This window comes from Danio rerio, chromosome 21 (assembly GCF_052040795.2).
Source record: "Danio rerio strain M-AB ecotype USA chromosome 21, GRCz13ab, whole genome shotgun sequence".
Lineage (NCBI taxonomy): Eukaryota > Metazoa > Chordata > Actinopteri > Cypriniformes > Danionidae > Danio > Danio rerio.
In genome coordinates, this window is record NC_141041.1 from 30,807,960 (window position 1) to 30,819,784 (window position 11,825).

Genomic DNA, 11,825 nt, shown 5'->3' on the forward strand with positions numbered 1-11,825 from the left:
CCAAACACTGCTGTACCCTTTTGTTTGACCATGTCAAAGAAAGCAGATAATTGCAAATCAAATGTATAGAACCATTTTCTACCCCTTACTTTCTCCATTTGACACCAACATGTTTAACTAACTTTTAGTCCATACATTTATTATACTATATGTGTTTAACCTAATAAACCTGAGCAAGGCTTGCTGTCTGTCTGCAGTGTCTGACCATAAAATAAAACATACAGGCTTTAATAGCACCATGGGTAACTTTTGCATGTTGTTAGTGGCTTTGTTGGTCATTGTAGAAGACTTCAAAAGCTAAGAGCACTACTCTGGACTAATGTTTGAAGAAACAGGCTGTTTCTTTTACAAATAATCTCAATTAGAAACCACATGGCATATCAAGTGGTGAAGCGATTGGAGCCAGGGCTACGTTCCTTGTTCTAACGGCTCTCTGTGCTTAAAGAAAAGCTCGAATGCTTCATTATGTTTTCTAGCACTGTCCTGCTGGCTTTGAAAGGCCCATGCAGAGCAAGCCGAAGCTTTATGTAGAGCTAAAAGAAGTCATGTTCGCTCAACATTTTAGTTCTTTTAATGTCATCCTCCTCGCTTTGCTGTCTTTTGTCTTTTTTTAGTTTTTTTTCTTCCTTTTCTCTCATATTTGCTCGTCTGCTTTTCTGTGAGGCCTGCTTTTATGTGATATCAGGATATGTTCATCACTGTCAGGAAGTTGAGCCGTGTCAAGAGCCTGGAGGCCGAATCGAATGAGGGTGGAAGCCGTGGAGAGTGAAAGACATAGCGAGACTGGCGGAGAGCGTCTCTGCATGAAGGCATCAGAAGAAGACTGATGGAAGCTGACAAACATTAAGAACCCTAGAGAAAAGGAGGGTGTGCGGAGTAAGAAGGAAAAAAAAAAAACAGCTGAAGCTCTCTCGCTCTAAGTAAATATGTGAAATTGAAGAGGACGCAAACTCAAATACACCATCTTATTCTCCCTGGAGAGTCACAGTCATCTGAAGTCTGAAGTGTTTGTCCTTTCGCAGTCATCATGGCCTCCCCCCCTTCTATCACAGTAGAGCTGCACTACTTCAGTGCTAGCCACTTTCCCATGAATGTTGTACAGGAGGAGGACAGAAACTCATAAAAACATATTTTCTTTGTTGAAACATCAGCATCAAAAGCCCAAACTGAATTCCCTTCAACAGATTTAGGTCAATTGGCAAACGTTTAGTATCGTTTCTGCCTTTCGTCCACATGGCACTGCCATTAACAGCACCCTCAAGCTAACTCTTTGGATAAATGCCGTGTAGCCATCTGTAAAATTTGCTGTAAAAAACAGGCAATTCTATACCTTTTTTTTTTTTTACCATTTTTACCATAAGGTTCAAGAAACCCTGTTGTACTTTTTTTGAGATTTTAACAAATTTGTGTGTGTGGAGCATCAGTTAAGGCTATGTTAGCACCTATCAGCTTACATTGTGGGGAAAACTGGATAATTTTGAGCTTTTGTCAGCTAATTTCTTCTTCCAGGTTTAAAATAATTTTGGGGGCGGGATCTATATTGGAATTGATGACATTTCGGTTTCACATTATTATTCATAGCGGAGTTTTCTTACCCTATGAGAAGATCCTGCTTCTTAATTATGAGACCGTGTTCTTTCCGAAGGCAAAGCAGATCTGCTAAGCTGAGAGACCCAATGACTGGGTAAGACTAGGGAGTCGTGATTTTCCCTGATTCACAGGGTTCATTGCATGTTTTTTCCCACGATGCTGTCCGGGCCGATGCAGCAAAGCTGTTGGTTGGCATTAATCATGTTTGTCGGGTAAGCTGTACGAGAATTGGAGAGTGGCGGACATTGTCTTTTATCCGTGGAGTTCATTACCATCAGGTTAGCATTGAGAAACATCACCTATATCCGTGCTGTTGTTCGCACATGTTTAAAATTCTCCAGATTACCAACATTGTTCATGATTGGAAAAGACTGGGCTAGAGACTGCATTACTATCCAGTGTGTCAGCATTCAGACCTGGGGATGGAGGAGGAGAAAAGTCCTCCTCATTTATAATGTTTATATAAACACGATTATCTTTATAATGATAGAACAGTTTGTGGTTATTTGTATATGAAATTACGAATGACAAATGTAGCAGGGCATTACATTACTTACCGTTTATTTCTTTACATTTAAACTTTGTAAACTATACAATTGTTGGTCTCGTCATGGTTTGTGTTTCATTTTGCCCCAACTGACAGTTTGCTCAAATCGCTCCACTCTTTTTTTTTTCTTCCCCTGCACTGTCGGCCACGCCCAATCAACCCTCTGCTCACTACGCTGCTCCACGCCCATCTCGAAGCATCTTTTGAAAAATTTCTGAGGTAGACATGAGACATGAGGTTTCATGGCCCTTTAAAAATAAGATCTAAACAGTGAAAGATTTTCAGAATTTATGTTAAACTACTATTTTTAAATTATTTATGGTGTTGTACACTAATGTTTTCAAAGTACTTGCATCTACACATTATGTTTAGTTCGCAAAAACACAATACAAAAAAGTAGGGATGAGGCAGTCTTATGATAAACCAATGCTCATCTCAAACATCTTATCCTAGAGGCAGAGAAACATACTACTACTAATATAGATGGTTTTCTGTCATTCACACAACTACTAAACACTGTCAATGACTACTTTTACATGGACATCAGTAATCAAATTATTTGCCTTAATCTGAATAAGACAATAATATGATTGATACATGATAACACAAGTTGCTTTTTGAATGTGCCTTTCATGATCCTGTTTTTCATGTTATAGCACATTTCCTCCGGAGTTTCATGTAATTTCAGTTGTTTCATTTTTAATTTGTCGACTTTAACTGATGTTTGGCACTTTCATTTAGGAACATTTTATGCATGCTCCTCATGACAAACGAGAAATTGAATGCAAGTATGAACTGCTGGAAGACAGTTGTTTTTATTGAATTTGGTATTGCACATTGTATGGGGGAAAAACAGATGTGTTTGTATAGAGCACATGTGTCAAACTTTGTTCCTGGAGGGCCGCAGCTCTGCGTGGTTTAGTTCCAACTCTAATTAAACACACCTGATCAAATTAAACGAGTCCTTCAGTCTTGTTTGAAACCTACAAGTAAGTGTACTGAAGCAGAGTTGGACCTACACTGTACAGTGGGAGTTTGACACGACTGGTATAGACTATCCTGTCGCAAGATGCGGCGAAAATCCTACACGATGATAATAGTTTAAGGTGTTTGCATGTCTGTAGTGCTCTTCAATAATGCTACTAACATATGCTTACTCCACATGTCTTAATTCGATTTCTGTTTAGTCCGATAATGACTTTGATTAAGCATCTACCAAACAGGGATTTTTGATGACCTCAATCCAACCAGATTATTGTCTTAATTGCATTAAAATCAGATTATTGGTGTTCATGTAAACACACTCATTGTCAAAGTAATGCCATTGAAAGTTTCTACGATTGAAATCATGGCCATTTTTTGACAACACTTTTTTTTTTTGTTTTTTTTGACTGGCGTCACGACCAGTAGGAGGAAGAACCCCACAAATAGTGACAACAATGGTGGATTACAGAGCTGTGTTTGTGCTGCAGGCGCTGCTAAGATTGGTAATGTTGCCTCAACTAGATGACCGACGCAGATGCATTGAATCTACCATGGTGTCTTGTTTATGTCTGTACTCGGTCAGCTGAATTCATGTGCCTGCTTGCTACGTTCTTCTGTGATTTTCAGTGTATCCTGAGGCTCTGTCTGTGTGTTTACATAGTCACATATAGGTCTGGAATATGTATTACACTCAGGTTTCCCATTTCCATCTGGATGCAAACATTTTTTGAAAGGATGCTTCTATGGATGAAAAAAAAAAAACTGAATTGCTGTCTGGGTGTAGCCTAAATGTTACACAAGGTTTATTCTATTCATTTTTTTGAAGTCTTTTACTCAAATTTGAGATTTTTGCAACCCTTTATTTTTTGGGTATTTTTATTATTTGCTTTTATACATTTAAGATAATTGTACATTTGGAGCCAGATTTACAAACCGCTTGTACCAGTGCAAAGTGCAACCCTCCTTTCCTTCAGTGAAACATTAGTAAAGAAAAGTGAGGATATTTTTGTTTTAAATGTATTCAAGTGGTGGATATATAAAGCTGGTTCTCCCAAAAATAAAAATTACCCAACCACATATCATTCCAATCCCCTTCAGAACACAAATTAGGATTTTTTTTTTTTATGAAATCAGCAGGGTAGAATCTAGGGGTGGGGCCAGAGGGGCACCGACCTGTTTAAATCGGTTTGGCCCCTGTTGTGATTTATATCAAAACTTGGACAAAGATGTGCTTTAATTCATTTTGAACGCCAGATGATACCTACTACTTAAGCTATTTTTATTGTATGACAAGTGCTTTCATCCCTGCAGATCAACTGGCTTGTTCCGAAACAGGGATTAAAATTGTTACAAAGTTGCTTGGCATGTTTTGCTTTCAAAACGCAATGTTTAAAAATGGACCAAAATTGATAATCATATGTGAGTAAACTAAACATGTCATTCATCGATCAAAGTTACAAGATTTATTTTCTGCGATTTCCACTCTTAGCTGTCATATACATGTTATATTAAATTACCATTTTGAGCTAATATGTCAACCGTGAAGGTGTGCTCCATGGTGAAATCGATATTGAAAGCAAAGACTCATTGCAACATAGACACCATTCAAAATGACTGTGCTTTTTCATCACTATAAGAAGGTTACAAAACATCCGTAAAGGCAAATCGGTCAAAATTAAAGACATCGTTTAACAAAAATCTTTGGTTAACATGATCTGATATCTATTTACCACAAATGATAGCTGTGAAAAGATATGACATGCCTATATAGTGCAAGCACCAATTAAATAACTTGGCCCACCTCTGTAAACTGTGGCCCCACCTTGGCCCCTGCCTTTAAAAATTACTAGCTCCACCACTGGAAATCAGAGTTCTTTGACCCTCCATAGATCGAATTAGTCCCAAGACATTCAAAAATTGAACCAAAAACATTGTCAACGTTCCATGTTCTGTGGTTCAACGGTAATTATACAAAGCTCCATGAACACTTTTTTTTTTTCCAAAAAACTGTAGATTAGGGTGGGTGTTTACTATAGGAAACAGATCGTACAGCACATAACACACATAAAAACACACACTGACCTTTCATGGAAGTGAAGACAAGTGCGACTAAAATACATTTCAGTTAATGTTTTGGTTCCTTTTCTGGACTTTGAAGGCTTCTGGACTTTTGTTGTCTATGGAGGATGAGAGAGCTCTCAGATCTAATAAATTTAAATCTGTGTTCCCGAAAATTAAAAAAAAGGTCTAAGGTAGCGATGCTCCAATCAGGATATTTGAAGCCTATACAGAGTAGTGATTCCTTGTCATCTTGATCAACCGATACAGATTCTGATAATGATATATAATAATTAATAAAGGACCTTGAAGTGTGATACTTAAGTGGAGGTCTCACCTTACCTAAGATATTAAATAATGCTGCATACTGTATAATCCCATAGATGCATCTCTTATAAGCATTTAGTGTGGACATGTCATGACATGTCAGAAGCAGCTTTACAGAACAAAATGGATAAAACAGATAAAGTGTTTCTAAAAGGGAAAAAAAGCTTATAAAGTATTGTTATTGCAATAAGTATATTACAAAAGTTTTATCTATATTATATCTATTTAACATAACAGCTGTAATGGTTAGAACATCTATGTGCCTCCTGCGATCTGTTCTCTTGCTCATCCACTCTCGTCGCCATGATTTGCGAGTTTCATAGAGCAGCTATGCGATCGGTTCATGAGATTGGCCAGATTGGAGAGTACCGATCGATTAATAAAATGTGAATATTGGCTGATACTGATCTCTAACAGATCTATTAGAGCATCCCTAGTCTAAGGGGGTTGAAACTACATAAAGGGCAGTAATTAAAAGCAGAAATTCACTTTTAGATGAACAAACCTTTTAATTAAACAATAAAATTGTAAATGCTAATAGTCAGTTTGCTTGTATTTGCACTAATATTTAAATCGCCAAATAGCTTGTCTTAAACCTTGTTTTAGGCTTGATAATCCACAATCAGCTCTCTATAGTTTGCTCTGTTTGTTTGTACTGAATAGCTCATCGAGGAAAGCTGCTGAGTTCTTTTATATGCACTTAAATGCACTGAACAACTTAAAATTCTACATGGCTTTTTTATAGGATTACGCTCCAATCCTTTTTTTATCTGGTTTGTAAATCAGGCCCATGTAAATGAATCTGTCACTCAATAGTGATCAGAGATAGTAGTTTAATGGCTTTGGTACAAGGCTTGAGTTGTTCATCTTGACGAATGCAGTTTGTGCTACAATGTGCCCTAAAATTGAAATAGTAATATTATTTACTTTGCCCTTTACTTGTTGAAAGGGTCCACGTTGTTGCTTTGTGGTGATTGTCTGTCATTCATGATGTAAATTGTTGTCGTTTTGTGGTGATTCAATTCTTAAACAGTTAGAAATACTTTCTAAATGGGAGAAATCAATCAGTAACACAACATAAGTATTTAAAATGGTTCGAATTAAGGTTTCATGCCAAGTTATTTTTGTTGCTTTCAGATTATTAACAGCATTTAAACTCACCTGCTTATTAAACCCCAAGCATTGAAAGGGTTTGATAGATTTTAATAGTTCATCTATTAGACCTCATTGTCAATGCTCCATTGGATGTTAACATCATTATGGCATCTTTTTTTAAATACTCAGCAATTAACCTGTGGTTGAATGGTTAGCCAATAGACCTTCTGCTGGACTTAAAAGGGGGAAAATTGATCTTTAAATACATCATCACATGACCTTCACCCATCCAGGATGGCGCCTTAAAATCGATATCAAGCCTTACTTAAAGGAAGACGGTGGTTTTGCAATCGCTTTGTGCAGCCTTTAGGGTCACCAGTGGACTTGTAGAGCTCATCTCAATGCATCTTTGTCAGTGCCAGCTTCTAGCTGATTGTGAGGAAATGCAGTTGTCGAGTAAATCGCAGGCCATGTAGTGTAAGAATTGCCTCTGTCGACTTCTCTTATCATTAGCGCGGAACAAGAGATGTATTCGTCAGAAGCTGCCGGGCGCCTCCAGCTAGATGCTGCAGTTTCTCCCTGAGGAGCCTGTCGTTGGTATCAGGGTGTCGTCACCTATAATCCTCTATAAACTGCCTTTGGAAAGTGGGAGCACGGAAGTTCTGATACATTCTTCAAAGTCATTGTTTATTATTGCTCGGTTGCAGAGAATTGGATACACATTTTTTTCTTCATTATTAGTTTTTATTAATATAATAGGCTTTTACACTGTGAAGTTTTTTTTTTTTTTTTTTAATGAATGAGTTGCATTTAGTTTTTTACTGTGTCAGAGAATGGAATAAAACTAGGTGAACTTGGCACTTGTCATATGAATATGAACAAAGGAACCACCTTGAATGTTACCACTTGATTGAATGGGCATTATCAGTGATTATCAGCTAATATATATGGGCCAGTAGGGGTCTTCTGAGCCTACCAGTAGATGCTATGTTATTATTCATCCTCATTGTCAATCAGCTATACTAATAGAGAAAACTCCAGATTCAGATATGTTTTTACATTACTGTGATTGTTGAATTTAGGGTTGGGGTAGCCGATTGTAAAATACAATTAATGGGCAATTTAATAAATAATATAAAATATTCTTGTGGTTAAGCAGCTATACTAATAGAGAAGACTCCAGATTCAGATCTGCTTTTACATTACTGTAATGGTTGGGTTTAGGGTTGGGATAGGTTAACATAGATAACTGCATTCTGAGCCTACCAGTAGATGCAGAAGGCCCCTACTGGCCCATATCTATCATCTGATAACAACTGATAATGCCTATTCAATCAAGTGATAAAATTAGAATCTGCAGAATTGACAGGCATGACTTAAACATTTAAAAATGGAAAAATAGGAAGTTTCGTGGTTCATTTTCAAAAATGACAGCTTAAGTTATGAACAAGAAACAAATTTATTTTTATAAAGCATTTAATCCTGCACCTAAACAAAACCTCAGTTAAACTATACACTACCGGTCAAAAGTTTGGGGTCAGTTTTATTTTGTTTTTCAAGAAAAGTATTCTTTTTATTGGGCGGCATTTATTAAATGTAAAGAAATTGTTAAATTAAATATAATTAAAGAGTGCTCTTGACCTCAGACTCGGGTGACGGTTCTTCATCCAGCAGGACAATGACCCAAAGCACACTGCCAAAATATCAATAGAGTGGCTTCAAAACAACTCCGTGAATGTCCTTTAGTGGCCCAGCCAGAGTCCAGACCCAAATCCTATTGAACATCATTGGAGGGATCTGAAAATGGCTGTACACTGTCGCTTCCCATCCAACCTGATAGAGCTTGAAAGGTACTGCAAAGAAGAATGTGCAAAAAATCCCAAAGACAGGTGTGCCAAGCTTTTGTGGCATCATATTCAAAAAGACTTGAGGCTGTAATTGCTGCCAAAGGTGCATCAACACAGTATTGAGTAAAGGCTGGGAATACTTATGTACATGTGTTTTTTTTTTAAAGGTTTTTTATTTTAATAAGTTTGCAACAATTTCAAAAAATTGTATTTCACATTGCCATTATGGGGTATTGTGTGTAGAATTTTGAGGAAATAAATGAATTTAATCGATTTTGGAATAAGGCTTTTACATAAAAAAGGGGAAAAAGTGAAGCGCTATGAAAAACTTTCCGGATGCACTGTATATTGTCATTCTGGCATTATTTAATGAGTGCCATAAAATGGTATTAAATGACATTAAAATCGTTTATTGCTATAAATTTAAGTGCAATATATCATAAAACAAAAAGTAGATATCGCGATAGGCTTAAACTGGACTTTAAAATAGTTGCAAGAACCTTGTAAAAAAAAAAAACTTCATGAGCTCATTTGAACAAACATGAAGTACTAGAAAAAGTCTAATAAAAGACCTTTTCCAACTCTGGATCTTAAGAATTCAGCATCTCTCTTATTATGGATTACAGAGAGGCAAGAGCACTTTATCACCTAAAAGCAAAAGTGCAGGGTTGGCCGTGCCACGTGAGCTACAAGTCTTTGTATAAGGTATAAGGCTGATATTCGAGAACACGTATTCGCTTGGATCAAAACAAAATCTGCGGCACGTTCAATCTCCCCCTCGACTCCATGAAAAATAAAGGAGGTGCACACAGGAGAACAGAATCAAAGGTTGAGGAACAAAGAGTCTTGGTGAATGGAACACAGCACCTCACAAACCTAAGAGACATTACTTAATGCCTTTTCAAAGTCCTGGCTAGCGGCGCTGGCAGCTCAAGCCTGTTATGAATGAGAAATCCAGCGACTGATGAAGAGAGAGCTACTAATAGTGAGAGCGAAATGCACCCCGGGGGAAGCCGAAAGGGCCGAGGGAGCTGACAGATCCAACCTCCTACAGAAAAGCTCCTGTCAGACGCCCACATTGACGTCGTCCCGATGGGAAGAGTGCTGGGCATTGAAAGGAGTGGGAAGAGAGCGAAAGCAAGAAGAGGTTACTGGCTCTATTTCTTTGCCAGCAGGGGGGATAAGAGGAGGTGTGGTGGAAGAGTCACGGAGGTGGTGCTCTTCTGAAAGCTGTGTCTCTTTCGTACCCTTTCCCTCTCACACTTCTCCGCCCTGGTTAAATTGACGGAAGAGCGGGAACATCATGACCTAGAGCTAAAGAGAGAGGTGAGCAAGTCAAAAATGTGTGCTCAAGCAGTCTCTCTGTCCTTTGGTGTTTGCTGTTGGGATTCGGTGGAAGAAGTCCAGGCGGCAGGGGAGAGAGTAATACTGTACGCTTTGGATTCAATGCTTTTGATTATCTTTGAGCACTGGACTTGTCATGACATGCTACACCCCGCACACCCCCACCTGCATCGCAAAATATAATATTAGTCAGCATGAAGCAACGTTCTGAACTGCTTTTTCTGTAGCGTCACGCTTGTGTGGAACATAATGTTCAGCACTTTTTTGTGCTTGTTTTGTCATTTGCATTTGATTTGCTCAGTGTTACTTTTCTGTTGTTGTTTTCAAAATTGAGCAGAAATAGAAAAATACATCAGCAACCCATTTTTGCAACCATATATTAAATAGCATATTTTGTTTATTTTCATATGTCATTTCTATAATGTCACTTGGTTTTTACTCTTAGTTGTAGATTTTTGTTCATGTAATTATTATTTTTTTTTACTTTTTATTTTGGTTTTTCCCCTTTAAATTATTTTTTCTAAAAATGTTTTTTTAATTATGACATTTTGGTTTTGATTGAATTTTCTTCAAGAAAACAAACAAATTTTTATTTTTATTTTATTACAATTAACATAGTTGTTTAAATACTGTTTTTTCCCGTTTTCATTTTATTTTCAGTATTTTGATAAGTAATTTTTTGAAAATGTGTATATAATTTTTTATCAAATTAGTTTGGGGTCTTAAAGTATTAACAGTTGATGAATCGATTTTAAGAAAATTAGGGCCCTTAAAAGGTATTAAAGTCTTAATCCCGTTTTACGTGGTTTTAATTTTTGTTCAAGCATTGTCCAAAGTGCTTGACTCCAAATAAACATTAATATATTTATTTTCCTCGATTGGTTCGGGCTGGGTGCATTCGGCCAATCTCCTCTGTCCGGGTGATGTCACGTAATTTGCGATAAATGTGGGAAGCTGATGTGATGCTCTCCACATGTAGTGAAACCATAGAGCTGGACTATTCAATTGGCGGCCCGCAAGGCAATTAGTTCCGGCCCTCCAAATAGTGTGCCCAAGACATCAAAGATAAATTTAGTTCAGTCTAAAAACAGTCGCTATAGTTATGAAGTGAAGTGTGTCTGTTCAGTACAGCATGAGCTGCAGTTGAAGGCTGCGCAGATCTCGAGTCACCTGACACTAAGCAAGTGAGTGGTGTGAACAGCCGAAAACATTTGGATACTTAAGTTTAAAGGCTTATCAATGCGTGTTTCTGTTGCACGGAACAAACTGCTGCATCTAAACAGTTATGCCACCTGTGTGCTAGTTTAAAGTTTTGAGCTTATAGCTACACCACATACAGACTGGATTAACTATAGCAGCGGGTCGTTCACACATTGCGTCTTTTCTGCACACAAGTAGTTATTTCCAAAATTAGAATACATGCCTATATAAATGTGCAAGCGAAGCGATGCGCTCACGCCTTCCAGACGCAGAGAGTAGAAACATCTCACACCGTAGCGTTGAGAGTTGTGCGTGGCTTTCAGTGCAATGTAAACAAAAGACATGTTAGACGAATTATTGCAAATTATTAAAATGATTAGGTATGTACGAACCCAGATGATAACAACGGTTAAGTTAAATACTTGACTAATAAAAAGCTTAAATTTACATTATACATGATAACCATGAAACCATAATTCTTCAGACTATATAATAGTACATTTACATTTAGTCATTTAGCTGACGCTTTTATCCAAAGCGACTTACAAATGAGGACAAGGAAGCAATTTACACAACTATAAGAGCAACAATGTATAAGTGCTATAGGCAAGTTTCAGGTCTGTAAAGTCTAAGAAGGAAAGTATTAGTAAAAATTTTATTTTATTTTTTTTACAACCAAAATCTATAATTGTTGCATCCCTAATTGTTATGCAGTTTAAAACATAACACATGAATGTGTCTGAATGTAGAAGAAGCCTACTTAAGCAGTGCACTGCTTTTGTTGTGCATTGAAATACACCATTTGAATGTTTGTTTAAAAAAAAAAAAAAAAA

The 11,825-nt window shown here is 37.2% G+C and overlaps 1 protein-coding gene and 1 long non-coding RNA gene across 2 annotated transcripts in view; both read left to right on the forward strand.

Moving 5' to 3' along the window:
• The window catches only part of pcxa (pyruvate carboxylase a), a 224,914-nt gene that overhangs the window by 149,752 nt on the left and 63,337 nt on the right, over nucleotides 1–11,825 (forward strand).
• On the forward strand, nucleotides 3,949–11,808 carry LOC141380006 (uncharacterized). The gene is made up of 3 exons (XR_015520469.1): nucleotides 3,949–7,617; nucleotides 7,684–8,313; nucleotides 8,367–11,808. It is a non-coding gene; the product is annotated as an uncharacterized LOC141380006 (long non-coding RNA).